At 39.8% G+C, this 18,474-nt stretch overlaps 1 protein-coding gene across 1 annotated transcript in view; it reads right to left on the bottom strand.

Moving 5' to 3' along the window:
* Pde1a (phosphodiesterase 1A) overlaps positions 1 to 18,474 on the bottom strand; it is a 261,678-nt gene that overhangs the window by 217,421 nt on the left and 25,783 nt on the right. The gene's annotated exons all lie outside the window — the stretch shown is intronic.

The following is an 18,474-nucleotide window of genomic DNA, read 5'->3' as shown; positions in this document are numbered from 1 at the left end:
ATAGATAGATAGATAGATAGATAGATAGATAGATAGATAGATAGATACATACATACATACATACATACATACATACATACATACATACATGCATAGATACATAGATACATAGATAAATAGGGGGAAAAAGAAAACGGTGACAGTGGTAGGAAACTAACCTGTGGAACACAGTGCCTTTTGGTTCTGGACAAGCACTTATATTTTTTTGTTCTGCAAATAAAAATGGTTTTGAAGAGACGTGTTGCTCATGCTGATCCCTCAATTTTCAGGAAAAAACTTTTGGAATAAATCACCCAGAAAGTATTCACTCATGGTATGGGATGCAGGATGAAGGGGAAAAAAGAGCTTTCTGGTTGGATTTGGGAACGGCTCTATTTTCCTCCCCACAGCTCACAGTTTCTGCTCTTGGGACTGGTACTACTAAAGTATTCACAGACCATGGGCATAGATTTTGAGTTAAAAAAATGGAAAATCATTCCAATAGATTCAGTGAAATAATTTTACAAAGTTCACTGGCATCACATGATAAAAATCCATAGAACTAGAACTAAAAGGAAATATTCTTAAACTGATTGTGCAGCTATGCAAAGACTAAAGCTAATGTCTCGCTTGGAGGAGTAACTCTCATTTTCTGGCAGTTGAGATGTTCAGTTTGATTCAGCTAAATATTAATTGATAAGATATTCCTTATTGATCTAGGGTTGATACAGGAATGGATATATTATAGTAACTATGAAGAAAGTTTCTGTTCTTTGGGAACTTAGTTTAGTAGGAGATTTAAAAAAACAAACTTCAAATGACATATGATTGGTGCTATGGTAAATACAAAGTGTCAGGAAGTCAAGTAGAATGTTGCTAGGCCAGTCTGATGACCCAAGAAGCTTTTCAAAGATGGATTTCCATAAAGTAAAGCCTTAAAAATGGATGTGTGTTGGCCTGGTGAAGTAAGAGGAGACATAGGAGACACTAAACCCATTCATAGCACCTGAGATAAGTAATATAAATGATCGCATTTTTTCAGAATGAAGAAACTTTATTCTGTTGCAGAATACTTAGAATAAAAGGTTTTGTGCATGGAACATTCGTCTCTCTCCAGTGGGAGATGACATTTGACTTCACATTTTTACAGAGATACTGTGACTATTTTGATACCATGATTTGTTTTTCATGAATTACCTTGTCTATGTTCTAAGTGATTTTTGTACTTGAGTGCTGCATGTGGGTGGAATAACATTTCAAATAGTTAAAATTATATACACTTACCTAAAAAACAGAGGGTAGGCAAATGACAGTCTTCATGACTTCAGAGTGGTAAATTTTCTCAGTGGTAACATCATGGAAACCATCTTGCTCTACAGACCATTAATTTTACATCCAGAACAAGAATAGTGTCTACAACCAATAGTCTATCATCTATAGCTATGTGGCTTAGAACACCTAAACACTATAAAGGAAAACTGCATTTCAACAATTATTCATCTAACAAAGGGGTGACACAACAAAGGTGTGTCACATATATAAAAACATATGACACATGTGTTTTTATGTATGCTTTCCCACAATCATTATAAATTATCTGGCTACAGCCTCTTATCATAGGAAGGCCAGCTGGAATGAAGCCTAACGAACAGTTTCCTTTAATCTGAATTAGGACTTCTCAAATGTGGCAAGAACTGAGACTAGCCTGGGTGTATTGAATGGACAGCCATGCATTAAGATTGTTTTTGCTGCTCACTTCATAAGACAGAACTCTGGAAACAGGATTTTTTCCCTATAGTTTGTCACTGGCTTCTTTTTAACGACATTTTGCACATTTTCTTTTCCAACAGGAAAGAAATTGTCACACAATTCAGGGTTTCAGTTTTACAGAGAATGTCAACAAGTCAATGGCTCATCAACGCGATTGTTAAAAAGTTCCATGGAAATTCTTGCTCTAAAATTTTATTTTCCAATTCTTCTATGAAAGGAGAGAGCATTCTTTAAACATAAAACCCTACCTTTATAACACAATCTCATTTGCTTCTATAAATAGAAAATTTGGGCATACAAATTAAATTCAGTAAGAGCTTGTGTCTAATGGGTATGTATATGAGCCTACCTTGTGTCAAATATTTAACAAAGATAAGAGTATATATTATTTAGCAGGTACTTTACTAGGATAGAAATTTCACTTTAATTGTGTTTTTTTATAAAGGCACTTTATGCGTGAGGAAAAATAGCCTCATAGTACAGCTATGATGCTCATCAAAGGAAAGGGGCAACAGAAATGAATCAGGCATAATGTGTAGCAATCAGGTGGACTATTCATTTCTCTAGGGATGAGGACATATTATCCAGGAGTTGGTCAGAACATGGACACTGGGTCTACCAAAGTATCATAGAATCAGAACTTGTTTTCATGCACAATTAGCTATTTGAGCTCGATCAAGCCATTTACCTTTTTACCAGTTAAATATATGATTGTGAATTACACAGTTCTGGTCCACAAGAGGACCAGTTCTCTTGGTAACATAGAGAGGTTCTATGAAGTGGGTCTTTTTTTCTTTTCCTTCCTCTTTTTAAATTTATTTATTTAAAGTCTTTCTTTTTTCAATACGTAAAAAGGAAGATTTACTTACAGCCTGAGATACATAGCAAGAGATGTTTTTTTTTCCAGAAAGCCAAACAAGAACAAAAAGAAAAGAAACTTCCAATAATTTAGGGTGATGCCGGAAAGTCAGACTTCCATGAAGAATTCTGGGAGGAAAATAAAATAGGATCATGTGTAGCAGGTTCAGACCTATAGAAAGTAAGGCCTTCTCAGCGAGCAGAGAAAAAGTACATTCACATCTGCCTCCCACTGGCATTGCTCTGTGGCCTCTCGTGGTCCAGCATGTTTGGACGTCCTTCTTGTTAGGTTTTTAGACAGTCTCTTCTCTAGCCTCATGACTTTGTCAAAACGTCTAGAATAGGACAACAGAACACCCAGACCCAGGCCAGTCAGCAGACAGAGCACTTGCTACACAGGTCTGCTCACCTGAATTCAACCCCTGGAGCCCACAGGAAGGAGGGAGTAGAGGAGTGAGCCCTCAAAGTTGCCTCTCCATGAGCTCACCTTGGCATGTGCACATACACACACACACACACACACACACACACACACACAGCGCCATAACAATAAACATATAAAAAATTTAAGAAATTCCAGGCATGGTGGCACACACCATTAACCCCAGAACTTGGGAGGCAGAGGCAGGCAGATCTCTGAATATGAGGCCAGCCTGGCCCACAAAGAGAGTTCTAGGATAGCCAGGGCTATACAGAGAAACCTTGTCTCAAAAACAAAACAAAGCAAAGCAAAGAAAAAAAAAAAAAAAGCTTGGAGTATTCCAAGTGAGAAACAGGGAGACGGAATCTTCTGCAGGAGTGCCAAGCCATGTGTGCTGCTACCTGCCTGTGGTCCTAGCACTAACGTGGCCAAAGCAAGAGGAACTGGTGTTCAAGGACAACCTGGGCTACAGTGCCAGAACGGGATGGTTTGAAGACAAGAGCCTCAAGGTAAATCCCCAGAAATACATGAACAAACAACTCCACTGCACCCAGGACAGACGAGCATCTGGGGCAGGAGCTAATGAGGCTCTTAGAACGCACTGGAGGCAGGACACAGAAGAGAGGGCTGGCTACTGAGCACCCCCTGAAATTCGTCTACAGGCTGCAAGTCCAGTTCCTTGTTTTACTAGAAGACCTCACTGAGGAGACAGACAGCAGCACAAAGAGGGATCCTCAGCTCAGCATCTCCACAGGGTGAGAACAGCTTTGCCATTCTCATGACCGCCTTGACATTTGCATTGCTAAGGCATTCTGGGAAAGTCACAGCCCCATTTCTGTAACTGAAATTGTTCATAGGTCCTGGTAAAAGAAAACCAGTTAGTCATTCTTTCTTCATTGAAGAGCACAAAATGTTCCTCAAACACACGTATCCCCAGACTCTTTATCTTTAATGAAGCAAAGGAACACCTCCATTTTCTTTCATGTCTATGGCTGTCTCTAAAGCCCCCAAAAAAAGGATTATAAATGGAAGCAGAATATTTCTTTAAAGCTAAATTTTTACTTATGAAATTTACTACACACTAACATCTTCATCTGTTTTTTTTTTCTTTATGATGATCAGAGAAATTTTAAGGAGGTAATGTACTGATTTAGAAAATTTTAAAAAAACAAATTTTATTTTACCTCCAAAGAGCACATTAAGTATTAAATTATATTTAGAGGCTCAGAAAGAAGCAACTAGCTAGCACTGAAAGTGTTACCTGATACAGTGAACAATTTTCTTTTAAAGATAAAACACTGCAAAAATAAATATGTGTGCTCTATATACACAGGTGGGTTGGCTGTCAATTAGCATAAATTATATTCCTAATTAGTGTTATCCATTTTAGATTCTGATTTTATAATGTGCATGTTATTTTGATTAACACATAGCTAATACTAGGACATCTTATTTGAATTCAAAATTAACTCTGATTTAAAAATAATAATTCAAAATTTTATAGAATGCAAAGATGCAATCTAAATTTACCAAAAATTGAAGAGTTTACATTTTAAATCTTTCTGATTTTCTTTTCTTAATACTTTATTTATTCTTATAGAAAACCATGCATGTACACAATGTATTGTGATGTAACATTCACCTATTCATCTATTTAAAGGGGGTGTGGGTTAACTTAAGAGAGAATGAAGATACAAAGCCAGACTATTTTAACATGACTATAAAAGGGTAGCACAGTTAGTGTGAACGAGCAACGGTCCACTCAGGCTTTGAACATTCAAAGCTCTTCCACACTTCCGTCAGCGGCTTCAGGGTGCGCACAGAAACTTAGTTCTGTTGAACTGAGAGAACTATCATTCTCTGCATAGGCGTACGGGGAAAAAGGGAGGAAGGGAGTTTATTGGAGACCCCTGACTCAGGTTCTTACCCTGATAAATCACAGCTTTGCCTCAACCTGGAGAAAGAGCCAAGAAAGGATTAAAACCCATGGAAAGAAGAAGCTGCTTGAAGCAATATATTAAGTCATAAGCATGTTCTATTGTTTTATTTCTAATGTTTCTTTTAATTTGTGTTTTTTTTTACTAGGATTTTGAAAATAATCCATGCAGAGAATTGTATCTATTCTGTACCGTCTTGCTGCGCACATCCCTGAAAACCATCCTCCTTGTGTTTTTCTGAGTCAGACACTCAGCTGGTAACTCCTATGACAACAAACTCCGAATTCTTTCTGACTGGGACAGGGTTGCCGGGAGCTGCAGGGCTCCTCCAGGCTCAGCAGAGACTGCCGGTGGGTCAGCACAGAAGTGGAAACTGCGCATGCCTAGGATGTGCACGCTTCTACTCCCACGTCAACTGCACCCCTAGGCCTCCTATTCTCCTGTTTCATCTTGCCTGTGCCGGGTGTCTTTGCAAGCGCCTCTCAGTCTAACCCGAAAGAGGGTTGACAAGCTTCTCACAAAAGCGAGACCAGTACCTGGGTGGATGCACCCAGTTTTGACTTCTCCGTATGCACAGTGCTGTCTACAAAGGTCTGTGCCGTTCCTAGGCCATCGGACAGTTCGTTCAGTTCGACAAGTCTGTCTTTCTCTACATTATTGTTCGCACGTTGGTATTCACCAGGAAGGTAAAATGGTGAACATCGCACGTCCCTTACCATGTGGGAAGGGGATTATAAACGTAGCAGGTTGCTTTCCCATGTTCCTGGCCCCTGCCAGTTTGGCTTTGCGTTACTTTACTGCTGTAACCCTCCCTTCTCTAAACCATAATCACAAAGTCACAGTGTCTGATAAACGACTCTTCTGTTGTGTTATTTATAATGGAAGATGTACACCATCTTGCTCCAAAACCCAGGAGGTCTGATTGATGCCATTTCTTTTAACTTGAAGTTACTGAAACTGTGTATATTCCCTCCTGCTTAGTCTTGTTTAGTTAGAAATGAAGAAAAATGATGAAAGCCTTAAACCAAGACACACACACACACCAAAAAAAAAAAAAAAAAAAAAGTGAACATAAATTAAAATAATGGATAATTCTTTCTGATCATCTTTGTAGTAAAGTCTGTCCTGGAAGTGCTAGTTTTCTTAGGGAAGTGCAAGCATGAAAAGCTGAAAAGCGAACTTCACTTCTCAAAAAGCCAACATCTGTGGGCAATGCTAAGGATGCAGAAAGCAAGATGCCTCTCACAGCTACTCCCACTTGAAAGTTCACACAAAAGGTAGTTGACAGCGCCTGATGCCAGCAATTGGCAAGTCTTAGATACATTTGGGCATTGGGAATGCAATGTGGTAGCTCTAATCCTGTCCTTCATCGACAGATTCATTAGTGTCAAGCTCACCGTCTTCTTCTTAAAGTGAAGAAGGATGAGAAGAAAGGAGGACGAGGAGGGAGAGGGAAGGGAGAGATGACGGCAGGAGGGACGTGGGCAGGCACAGACACATGAGCGGCTAATCTCCACTCTCCAAAAATGTGAAAATCCATTTCTGCACATTGCAAACGCCTGAGAAATAAGAACTGGGTGTCAGCGTGTAGACCGGGCCATGAGCACGCATTCACAACGGAACCTTCTGAGACAATCAAAATGTGTGACTCGTGGATGAGGGCTGTGCATCTATAAATTTACTATTGATTGAATCATATTTTAAATGAATGGATTTTAAGGTATGTCAATTACATATTAATAAAGTCATCAGAAACTGCCATTATTAAGCCAAAACCTTTCATTTGAAGCTATCCTCTTAAGAAGGTTTATAACGAAAGATATTCTGTAGCAAAAACCTCGTGGATAATCTACTCAAAAGGAGCTCATTAAATTAATGTCAAGAAACAGCAAATAATTCTTCAGTTGATGTGTCAGGGTCTGAACAAAATTTTATTTTATCATAAAAAAATCCTTATCAGAGTGGCTTGAAATAGTGAACCAAAAACTGATAAGTTAAACGGAGCACACACAACTTGGAATTACACGGCGCAAACATGCACACGATTTTGTGAACACCGTTACTTTCTAGAATTTTCTCTTTCACCGCATGTATCTTCTTGAACCAGCTGCAGTTTCAAGTAGGGTGGAACCTACCGTTTACAATCCCTCAGTGTGAACGTGCGTGGTAACAGCGTGGTACAGTTATGGCGAATGCAACGTTGGAGTATGTTTCTATGTATTTTATGATGGCATTGACTTTTTTAAAGGTTACAGTCGATGCTTTTCAGTTGTGACCTTTTGAATATCTGAACCCAAGGGGAAAAAATAGTCATTCACACACAAACCAGATAATAATTTCTAAGAAAGAACAGATAGAAAAGGGAAAATTTTAGACTCGGATGTCCACCTCATTTGTCAAATGTCATTTGTTATCAGCATTTTATGAAATGTTATGTTACCTTCCATTTAGGCATGACAGTGCTAACCACTTTGGTGCACATATTAATATCATATGATCGCTGAAACATCGACACAGTCACCTACTGTTCAATGCAAAACTCTGTTTATTAAAATTACAAAAACATGAAATATGAAGAGGAGAGGGAGAACAAGTAATTAAAAGTATTACATTGTGTTCTGGCTACTGCCTAACATCACTTCCAGCGCCCTGATAAAACACCCCAACAAAAGCCACTTAGGGACGAAAGGGCTTATCTGGATCACAATTCCATGGTACAGTTCCTCTTTCTGGGGACGTCACAGCAGGAACTAGAAGCTACTGGTTACCTCAGGACTGCAGAAAGGGCTGAGAACACGTGGGAGCTCTCAGAGACTGGGCAGCGTGCCCAGGGCCTGCACAGACACACTGTGCACAGGGCCACACGGGGTTTCAGCACTGAGGGAGGAAGTAGACTCTAGCCCATACCCCTCAACCAGAAGCCATCTCCAGCAGACAACCTCTCAGAAAGAAAAAGAATTAGTTTTCTCCCATGGGGACTCACTAGGGACACAAACCACAGTCCCATGAAGGACCCATGAAGGACGGTCCCATGCCCAGCAGTAGATGCCAGCACAAAACCAATTCAATGCCATTTCTAAGATGTTTTGTCTCATAATGCTTGGCTTGGGCTTTTATTTTTTTAAACCATACTTGTCTTTGCTTTGTCTGTTATGGTTTATGGTTTTGTGTATTAGACCAAAAAAATTGAAATATTGGATCTTAAACTGAAAATGTGATTTGTCGGCAATGTTTTTGCAGCTACGAAAAGTGGCAGATGTATAAACTACTGGTGATTGTACACATTCTTGTCTGACTTTCTAAATATAATGGAAACAGCTATAAAAATGTCGACTGTTCTTATCCTTAACCAAAGAAGCCTAACATTTAGATCAATCTAAAGGGGCCCCAAAGAATATGGACATTTGATATTACCATTTATAATGGTAAGAATACAAAACAACTAAAATGTATCCGAGGAATAAAACAAATGTCATAAAAGGTCCCATCAAATGACTAGACTCAAGAGCTCTGTAAGGACTGGGGAAGTGGAGCAGGCTCCAAGTGCTCACTGCTCTTGCAGAGAACGTGAGTTCAGCGCCCCGTGCTCCCGCTCCAGTGACTGGTACACATCCTCACCACTGCACACACGTAAATGCGTATACATAACACAGAAAGGAAATCTTGTAAAACATATCTATGTAAGTACTCGTTGCCTGTAATGTAAGTAAAGAAAATCGCAATATAATTCTAGGTTTTATTTGTTTGCTTATCAAATGTCAAGTTATTACTTGAAGATGGTCAAAAGGGAAGGAGCCAGCACAAATAAATATTTGTACTCTGTCCAGTGTTCTAAGTGTTCATGCATTTACTGTAAGACAATGGCTTGCCCCCCCATCCTTACTGTCCTACAAGCAAATTCTTTCTATCCAAAATGATGCTGTGTGAACCTTGCCTTCTAAACCATTCCTGATTAGCTAATGAAGCCCACCCTGGGCTGGGCAGCAGAGAGGTAGGCAGAGCTAAGATTCCCGGGTTTGGGGGGTTGCAGAAGGATGAGGAGAGGAAGGAGGAGGAAAGGAGCAGGTCACCGTAGGGCAACCTGGCGCACATGGCCAAGAGCAACTTGCTCTGAGGACTGGCCCGGTGGAGCAGAAGCAGCCCAAATGGAACATGTGCGAGGGTCCATGGGGAGTGTAGGTGGGGAGCAGACAAGACAGCTTAGAAGGTTGACATCTGCCCAGCTCCAACGCTTCAAGGCTTAGCCTAAATCTAACAGGTGTCTGTGTCTTTTATTTGTAAAATAGCAGGTTGAGGAATAACTGCTGCCATATTAATAACCAGTGCTAATCAATATTAATAGAATAATTAATTCAATTTACATGGTAGGCAAAAGAAAATGTACAAGGTAGAAGCAGAGACCTATACAGTAATGTGAATGACATGACACTGTTTTGCACAAAAAGGGAAAGAAGAAGAAATTCTGGTTTTAATCATTTAGACTCAATCCAAACGAAAGCAACAGTCCCTCTCACCTTAGAAAAACTCTGCTTTTAGATATTTAGTTTATCACTGAAAAGTGGTATCTTGTATATTACATTTGTAATCTATTCTCTGAATATTCAGTTCTGAACCTGATTTTTAATATTACTTTAATGACGATGTGATAGCAGAGAAAATGACTGTAGTGTAATGCTGTGATAAAAGCCTGGCCGCTCCACTTTATAAAACATGTGCGACTTTTGCAGGAATATTTGTCAGGCACCCTAAGGGGCGTAGATAAACAGGATATGCGCTTTGTATTGGATACAGTGCCACTAATACAGTTAACTCTATTTCAGTTCAATGAATATGACCAGCATTTGTTTAACACAAAACATCCTTAGAGCATGAAGTCAGATATTTCACTCAGGACCAGCCATATTTAGTGTAAGGAGCAAACTAGTTTTGTAGTAAGCATAGCCTTTAAAGTAAATCTCTCTTCAATTACCTCAGTCAAGATATATATATATATCTCAAGATATTTATATATAAATATATTATGAATATAAATATATATTTATCAAGATATTCATATATATATCTTGACTGAGGTAATATTAATTTCTTGTTTCTAAAATGGGAGCAGCATTACATACCATCACATACTCACACACGCACACACACACACACACACACACACACACACACACATTCCTTTGCTTTGCTTTGTTATCATCAGATGTAACAATATGTCTGTGATATTAGTCATGTTTTAATAAGCATATGTTATTAACATTTTTCTACATTCCCAATATTGTGTATCATATTATTCTACCAAATATTCAATGTCCTGGTTTAACATAGAAAATGTTTTTCCCAAGTAGCTTGCATTTTCCTTGTTTATGAGCCAGCCTACATTCAGGCCATTAAACTCTGTGTCTCTGTGGAAAGAACTCTGCGTGCTGCTGTTCCTGTGACTTCATCATTACCACCGTGGCCTGATATTGAGCTGCTGTTCTTTGTTACTGTCTTTGAGTCTAGTCTCCTCATTTCTTGGCATACTGCTTTGCTTTACTAATGCCAACCTGATTGCCCACAACCCATTTCCTTTAGGTAAGACTGAATATTCACTCAGGGGAACAATTTGCAGAGTTCACTTACCAAAACTTTAGGCATATTCTATTCCATTTATTCTATACCAGATTCAACAACTGATGCCATTATTTGGGCAATCTCTAATTACTGTGTCCAAGATTAACACATTTTATAGGAACCTTACCTCCTAACATTGTCACCTTACCTTTTGTCCATCCACAAAGGCAGGTATTACACTCAGCATGTTACAGAAGCTTAGAACATCTTATTAGGTGACTGATTAGGTCAATGAACGGTTGAATAGATAATGAACAGACAGATTAAAATCTGTTTACAACTTTTGGTTTTCACATCTGAACTTCACATAACATCTGCAATAATGGCAAAGCAGCACAAATTTCTGGTTTTAATTTGTGTAAATGGCTTAGGGTTATAGATTCATAATATATAAATTAGAATTTATGCCACATGACCTTAAGATAAACCAAAGATATAGATCAAAATCAAAGATCAAAACCAAAATATGTATTTTCTGAATGAATTTCACTTGGGAGACCCTTGATTTTTCTGTGATGTGCTTTTGCAAGTCCTGAACTTTTATGCAGTGTTATTTTCAAGGTAAAGCTAAACGACCTTCTGATTCTTGTATTCTGTGGCAAGAGACAGGTACTTCAAAAAGCGAGCAGAGCTGCCTTTGTTGCATACTTGAGTGAGGAATTACACAAGCAGTTTCTCAGCTTCAGCTGTTGTCAGACCTACAGTACCGTCAGGCTCTATTAAAGCCACTACAAAAGGACGGAGGACCAGCAAAGGTTTCAAACACGCTTCATTGTGTAACCTGCCTGCCCTGTGACAACCCCATCCTTGCTACAAGAGTCTCAGACAAGAGCTCAGACAAAGCAACACTCTTACAGATTAGCTGGAGCATCCCTTGTCATGAGCCTAACTGGCACTTGTTTTGAACCCACACAGACTTTCTGGAGGTTCATAATAGTTAACCTACTATTTGAACAAATTCTAGGTGATGCCATGTTAGTTAAAAGGGCAATAACATTCCTCACTTTGATAGTTTTTAAAAGTATGGAGAAAATTTCATGTTTTAAAAAATACCTTATAGCTGGCTTTGAAGGAACATCTACAATTGAAGTTATCAATGGAACTGAGCCATGCATTATCATTTGAAGAAACTTGAATGGACCTTAGGAGACAAGCTGAAGCTAGGGTAACACCTTACTCCCCACATATCTGAAAGTTTGAAACTTTCAACTTTGTTTACTCATCAAAATGTGAAATAGGAGCATTTGATTCTAAAAAATAAATATAAAAAGACCAATTAAAATACAGACTATTTCTACAGAAAGTATTACATACTTGAATCCTTGTAAATTTAGCCACTCTTTCTTCAATCTGAACTTGAGTCGCTGTTTAACATTCATCCCTTCCTCCCGAGACTACAAGTGGAGAACCCACAGGTTTGGTTTGGAAATAGTCAAAAGCCACAATGGAGTGCCATGTGATTTTTATTCTTCCCCCATCGTCACTTTTCATCCATCCACCCTGTGGATTTCTTTGTCCATGCCTTGGGGTCAGACCCAGCTGCAACAGATCTTCTGTACTCACTCAATCGCAAGTATCATGGCAGAATTCAAAATGACCAACAGGCAGTAGAGTACAGGAGAAGTCTACTTTCCTTCAAAGTGAATGTTTTCCAGCCTTACTCCTCCCGCCCCCAAGCTGAGAGCTGCCTGAGTTTCGAATTTTGTTTCCCATCTAATTCATGAGGCACGCTCCAGGAGCGGCTCCGTTCTTCCACAGTGTCTCTAGGCAGGACTGCTTTTAGTTGAGTCCAGGCACCCCTTGACCTGTTGAATACAAGCTTTGATATTGGTGGTGAGTCTAGTTGCTGTTCTTTCTCTCTGCTGACAGAGGCAGCTCCCACCACAGTCTGCATCTTTTCAGGCTGTTCATTGGGGGATGGTGAATGTCTAAGGACACTGCTGACCCTACAAATAAGCCTGGAAGTAAGCACTTTCAATTCCCATTAAATCTAGACTACAGGAGCATTGATGAGTACCAGATAATCCATTTTTGCACTCAGTTAATTTCCCTGTAGGGGTGGTCAGGCTGTATGACCCTGTATTTAAATAGTTTGTGTGTGTGTGTATGTGTGTGTGTGTGTGTGTGTGTGTTATTGCTAGCCTTTCAGCAGCAGCTAAAGTAACAAGAAGCCCCTTTTAATATCTTGTTACATATAAAATTTACTTAGTATCACAATGTTGAACAATAGGTGATCTCAGAAACTATGTTTTATTGGGTAATACCTTTAAGCTTAAAAAATCAATAATTTTAATAAAAATAGATTTTGACTACTTTCTAAAAAAATAAGAGGGGTTGTTCAATGTTTATAGCCCACTCTAAGCAGTTGCAATCTCCCCTACTCCCACTCAATGACTTGGGTTATAATTCCCCATTTGGAACTGGGCTTATTCTTCTCTCCATTCAAATTTCATCCATTAAACTCCATCTAAAATCCTACAAGGCAGTCTTGTATAAAAGAAGACTCATGTTTAAATCTCATTCCATAGTTCAATATCACCATAATGTGGTGGATATGCACAGTTTTGAGTGTTAATTAGAGGATCCTCAAGAGGATGATAATAAATGACAGCACCTCTTACAGGTGTCACTTAATGGAAAAACAAATATAAAATTCCTTGCATATGACAGAGAAGCGCCCTCTTAAACATAATGACGATCTCACATATTTTCTATGGATTTAATCCAGAAATTACAATGCAAATACTCTGTAATGAGAATCAAAATATTGTGTTACATTTAGATATTACCAAGGATTACTGAGAACAGAAACTGGAAAATGTGTCAGCTACACTATTGCAGTTTAGATAATTATTCCATTTGGACAAAAAAGCTTAATGCAATTTCATTTTTTTCATCATTTTATATTTCATATTTTTTATTGGAGGGAAAAAGAAAAGTACTGGGGTCCTATCATAACTCTGATAGATCGGCCACATTCCTATGGTAGGTTTTTAAAATCAACGCTCCATTTTAGGGAGGTGGAATGCTGAAAGCTGCACTCTCAGTGCTGCTCATAATGAGTGTCAATCAGCATTGGAGCGTTTTTGTTTTTAATGTGAGGCAACAATCAAGAGTTACCAGACCTCTGAAGAAAGCCTCCAAGGTAAAAGATGCATTGAAAGAAAGATACTGCAAAGAAACAGAGTTCATACAGAAAGAAAGATGCTTAACAATCAAAATCATTTCAGAGCTATAAAAATTGACAGTGTCTCCTTTTTGAAAAATGAGTGAGGTGCTGCAAATAAGAACAAGCAAAAATAAAAATGCAGCCAAGTCTTGGAAAACCACTAAAAAGATTGATAGTTTTTAATGAAAAAAAAAAAAAAAGTCAACAGGAAGAAAAAAAATGTAAGGAGATTTGAGATTTAATCCAGAATGTATACTGCAAAAATTCAAAAATGAAGGAAATGATCAAATTACATAGAAATAAAAAGTCCTTCCCAAAATGAAGAACAAACCAATTTCACCAAATAGAATGTGTACATGAAAGTTAGTGTCAGAGCAAGGACGTGAAACAGAGCCTTAGATCCCAACGGTCAGGCAAGGGATGACAGCCTCTCCACGAAACAGAGCGGCCTCGGGGTCCTTGCTGGCAGTACTGAAAGCTAAGCGACAGTGAAGCTGTGTTTCTAAACCTTGGGAGGCAGTACGTTTAAATTATCTGAGAGCCAGTCAAGCTATGCCGGAGTGAAAGGCTCGTATTTTCACACGTCCTGCACCGTGTGTGTGCAGGTGTGCTGTCTTCGTTATGTGGGTGAGCACCCGTGCGAAGCTCCAGGTCAGCGTTCTCTCTTCCTCAGTCTCTCCACTTTTCCTTTTCGACAGGATGAGCGAGCTGACCACGGAGCTTCAGGTCTCTGTTCCTCAAGTGCTGGGGTGACAGCAGCACCATGTCACCCCAGGCGTTCACACGGGTTCTGGGGATCTGAACTCAGGACCCAGCACTCTGCAGCAGACATTTTACCAACAGTGCCACCGCCCCAGTCGTAAATGCACTTTTAGAATGTAATTCTGAGAGCCCTGACTGATCAGCACTGGGGAAGCTAACGTAAATCAGAGTAGACCAACAGAGAAAGGGCTCCGGTGAAGCACAGGAAGTAGTAAGCCTAGCTTCCGGTTGTGAGATTCCCTACAACAAAAGCTGTGGCCAGAGAATGAGACAGAGCTGGGAGGGAATTTTTTTTTTTTTTTTTTTCAAAGAGTAGGGCATAAGAAATTTTCTCTGACATGAGCTCAGTGGCAGGCTCTTTGATCACCTACCCCTGAGTGGAGAGCAGCCTTACCAGGCCACAGTAGAGGACAATGCAGCCAGTCCTGATGAGACCTGATAGGCTAGAGTCAGAGGGAAGGGGAGGAGGACCTCCCCTATTAGTGGACTTGGGGAGGGGCATAGGAGGAGAAGGAGGAGGAAGGGTGAGATTGGGAGGGGACAAGGGAAGGGGCATAAAAAGTGAATAAATTGTAATAAAAATAAATAAATAAAATAGAAAAAAGAAGAAAAAGAACATATGATGTGGTTGTACACCTAGGAAATGATCGCCTGTGTTTACACTTCTTTAGGTGACCTTGGAAAGAACTAATGATCGGCACACAATCTTTAAAGCCAAAAACTGTAACAATTAAAACAAGATGTTTATTAATTCCAGGAAAACAAGGAATTTCACTCTACAAGAAACATACTCATTTTCATGACTTGGCTCAGAATTGAAACTAATTCAGTCATAACATTATACACATTAAATATTGATGCACTGAGATGCTGATAGAACTGTATTGTAAGAGACAGGTTAGTCAAGAGGAGAGTGGTCAATTTTCATCCATCCCCTAATACATTAGGCAGCAAATAGTTCTTCGTGTAGATACTTAAGAGACAATATAATTACTGTTTTTAAATAAGGATCTAGGCATAAAAAGAAAAACTGAACAATGAGAGGTGAGGTCAGAAGAATCAGACCTGAATACCGTTCCAGTGTGAGGAAGTAAAGTCCCATTTACATTGTCTTGCAGTACTGATGTTAGCTCTGACTGTCCACCTGACACAACCTAGAGCCATCTGGGGAGAGAGTCTCAGTGGGGGCTTGTCGGCATTGGCTTGGTCCCTGGGCTGTGCCTATGGGGGACTCTCTGAAGTTAATTGATGTGGTATGACCCAGCCCACTAAGGACATTTCCGTTCCCTAGCAGAGGGTCCTAAGCTACACAAGAGAGTGGCACGCAAAGGCAGTGCAAACAAGAAATGTGGGCATGAGCATTCGCGTCTGCTCCTGGCTGCATCAGTTCCTGTCACTTTGACTTTCTTGCAATGACAGAACATAACCTGAAATCCTGCATGAAAAATAAACTTTCTTTCCTAAGTTGCATTCTGTAAGGAGGTTTTATCACAGTCAACAAACGAAAGTAGGACAACTGCTATTTTATTACTTTAATAAAAATGAGATTTAATTTTTGAAAGTAAACGTGCTATGCATAAATGATTGATCACAAGGAAGACCATTTTATATTTCTTTAAAGTGCTAGCCAAAGTTCTTCTGGCAGTTTAGGATGTTCCAGTATAGCTTTTGGGAAGAGTAAATAGGGATGATGCAGTCCTGGATAATTTCCATCCAATCCTCAAGGGGAAGAACAGCAGGGTGGAAAGGAGATCCCAGGAATAGGAAAACCTTCCAATTTGCATGAGTATGTATTACCCATGGAGACTTCCCACAAAGGGTTCTGGCGTAGCATACTATGGTCCTAGACACAGACACACAGCCCCACCCATCCTCTGCCCCAGGGAACAACTGACATATTAGAAAGACACTGGTACCTCCATGTTAATTGAAGCCAAGGTTTCATTCAACCTCAGTGTCCAATGACCGGTGAATGAAGAGAGAAAATGTGGAATGCACACCTGACCGAAGTGTGCTGAGCCACAGAAAAAAAAAGGAAGTCCTGACATTTGGAGCAGTATGGATGAAACTAGAACACGCTGCCAAGCAAAGTAAACAAGGCATAGAAGAAAGTGTAACACATGCTCTCACTTGCTGAGAGGCTGAAAGAAGTGATTTCCCAGATGTTGGAGAGCAGAGCCCTATAAGGGGAGCGATGAGCAAGGAAGGAGGCATCTGGATTAAAAGGGCAAAGGTGAAGTTACTGGGAACAAGTTATTGTGTGCTTTGTGAAGAACAAGAGAGAATTTTGAAGACGTCTACACAAGTGATGACGACTGCTTGAAAAGGAAATACTAATCACCCTGATTTGGCCATTAACATTTGTGTACACATAAAATAATCTCACTCAGCCACACTCAACTACACACTTACAATGAATGTGTCAGCTAAAAGGACAAAATAATTGTATCAGGACTATTCTCAGCTCTCCTAGTTCCTCTGTACGTCACGTGAGTTATTATAATGACAAATAAAGATAAGTCTGTCTGCAAGGGTTATTTACTTATTTATTTATTGAAGAATTATTTAGGAGTAAAAAGCATGGAAATAGACTTCACCTAGGAGAAACCCTGAAGTGTCCAACCTGAAACTCAGCACATCAGGCTGGGCAGTAGCAAGGCAGTAGAATGTTTCTGAGCATGCAGGAGGCCCTGGCTGCCCTCCTTACCATGGAGGTGTTGGGGAGATTTTTATCTGCATAAGATGAAAATTTTAAAATATTGACATAGCTGATACTCCTCTAAATAAGTAGACTGCACACAAACAGTGGAATAATTGCTTTGCTTATTGTGTTGTGTTTTGCGGTACTGGAGTATGTACATACACTTGCTGTGTGTCTCTGAGTACACACGTGTGCTACCGTATTGTGTTTTGCAGTAGTCGCGTATGTACATACACTTGCTGTGTATCTCTGAGTGCAAATATGTACAGCACCCACTTGAGGTTTTCTGTAACTGTGCCTGTCACTCTCCACCTCATTCCCTTGAAATAAACCTGGAGCTCACTAACTTTGGGGTAGGCTGGTGGCCAGCACACGCCCAGGATCCTCCTGTCCCTTTCCACCGCCAACACTGGGCCTTCAGACTTATTGTAAAAGCAAAAAGGAAACAACCTTTTACTTTTCTCTAAAACTTAATGGCAGAGTATGGGAGCTACTGGAAAGAAGGCGAATTCATCCCAAAATAATACTCTCATATCACTATTTTGTATGAGTTTGTTTGGCCGTGTGTGTGTGTGTGTGTGTGTGTGTCGACTGTTATGAAACTTCAACCAAGGCAAGCTTTACTGTTGTAACAACCATCGCAGAAAGGAGCAGTTGATTGCTCGTGCAGCTTGTACAGCCTTCCAGCAACGTAGCTCTCAGGAGGTTATTTAAGACCTGATAAAGGTCAGCTGAAGGCACTGCAGCCTTAACAGCAAGCACACTGACTTGTGCAGGACCATAGTCTCTGCCCACTGTGGTCAAGCAGGGTCCCTCACTCCATAAACACCTGTGGCTACTGATCTCTCCCTGATGTTCCCCTGTCTCCACCATCAGCACCACAAGCTGCCAAGCCCCATCATGAAGGAAAGGTGAAGGACGGCCTTGTTGCGTGTTTTCACAGCAGCATGAGAACTTCAACCACCCAAAGAAATTTAACTTTCTTGAGCACATAGAGTCTTGATAATTTCTGGAGCCAATTTTTATTACATAGACATTATTTGGAAGGCTGTTGTCAAGTACAAGCATCCTAAAATTAGATCTGCCAGCTTTGTTTTCTTTACAGAATGGCCACGCTTCTAACAGTATTTTCTGTTTGGAAGAAAAAGAAAACCTAGTAATTAAATGCAAAGGAGCTCACAGGGGTTTTCTACAGAGGAGGAAAAATGGATTTGCCTCTGTATAGTCATTTCACAAACTGGATGTCTTGTATAAGCTTATCTGC

This window comes from Psammomys obesus, unplaced genomic scaffold, assembly GCF_907164565.1.
Source record: "Psammomys obesus unplaced genomic scaffold, mPsaObe1.curated_primary_1811, whole genome shotgun sequence".
Taxonomy (NCBI): Eukaryota; Metazoa; Chordata; class Mammalia; order Rodentia; family Muridae; genus Psammomys; species Psammomys obesus.
Note: the sequence above shows the minus strand (reverse complement) of the source record. Positions and strands in the feature narration are given on the sequence as shown.